The following is a 1,422-nucleotide window of genomic DNA, read 5'->3' as shown; positions in this document are numbered from 1 at the left end:
TTTGACAAATACAGTAAGTCCCCGGCATATGAATGAGTTATGTTCTAAGAGCATGTTCCTAAGTCTAATTTGCTTGTAAGTCCAACAGAATTACCCTAGGTACCCACTAACACAATTGGCTATATAGTACTGCACTTATAATACTGTAATAGGTTTATAATATTTTTCACACAAATAATACATAAAAAATAAACACAAAAAATAAAGAAACCATTTGTAATCAAATGGTACAGTACCTTGAAAAGTACAGTAGTACAGTACAACAGCTGGCATACAGGAGCTGCCCTCAAGTGAAAAGGCGAAAAAATGAAGATACTGTACTGTTATACTCTATACATTGCTGTAAAGCACACACAAATACACACAATACAAAACCACAACTATTTGTAGAGGATGCACACATGTGACAATGTATGCCAGGCACATGAACTAACACATGACTGGACATGTGAATACACGTTTGTATCTTTGAAAGCTTGCAACTTGAAGATTCGTCCGCAGGGGACTTACTGTACAGAAAGCCATACCATTAGAGAGAAGGGAACAAACCTTGCAATTTACTGATGGGCTGTTTACTGTGTTAAGCATTTCACATACATTATCTTATTACATTTTCATTATTACTCTGGAAGGTAGGTGGAAAGTGAGGCTCAAAGATATTGAATATTTCCCTGCTTATATGCACTTTATAAAAATGTCAAACAAAAAAGCAGTAAAAATTAGGAAGTGAAAGTCCCTCGGAGTCTCACCTGGGAGAGGAAACAACTACAAGGGATTAGTGTGTAATCTTCCTGAATTTGTAAAATGTACACAAAAGCACGCATCTCTCCCTCACTCCTTTCCTCAAGAAAGTGGGATCATATTATACATTCTGTTCTGAAACTTGTCCTTTTTTTTTTTTTTCTTTTCTGGTAACAGTATGCTTTGATTGTCTTGCGGTGTTGATAAATCTTATTAATGAAAGTTGGGGGAGAGGTTAGAGCTCCCTGATGACACACCTGGTTGTGTGATTTCACACAAGTTACTTTGCCTCTAGGACTACAGTTTCCCCCATTTGTAAAATGAGGGCAGGCAGAGCACAGAAGATTCGGCGCTGTAATGCCAACGATCAGGGCATCTCAGCCCCCCGCCTCGTGACTATCTGGGATAATCTCCAAGGTCCAGCCCTACTTGACTTGGACGGCAGCCGCCCCTTTCAATAACTCAGATGACACAGCCGCCGCTGGCGCTGCCAGTAAAACCCAGCTAGCAGTGCTGCTTTCATTCGCTCTTTGAGCTGGGTGATAAGTGACGGGAGCAGCTGGGCGGGTCCGGGGGCGGGGCCATAGGCGCGCGGCGCGCAATGCGTGCGCGCTGGTAGGCCGGCCTCGGCGTGACGATCCGGTGCTCGCGCCCAGCCCCGCCCCGTTCGGCCTTAGCTCC

Source organism: Oryx dammah, unplaced genomic scaffold, assembly GCF_014754425.2.
Source record: "Oryx dammah isolate SB20612 unplaced genomic scaffold, SCBI_Odam_1.1 HiC_scaffold_18, whole genome shotgun sequence".
Lineage (NCBI taxonomy): Eukaryota > Metazoa > Chordata > Mammalia > Artiodactyla > Bovidae > Oryx > Oryx dammah.
The sequence above is the reverse complement of the archived record's forward strand: the minus strand, read 5'-3'. Positions refer to the sequence as shown.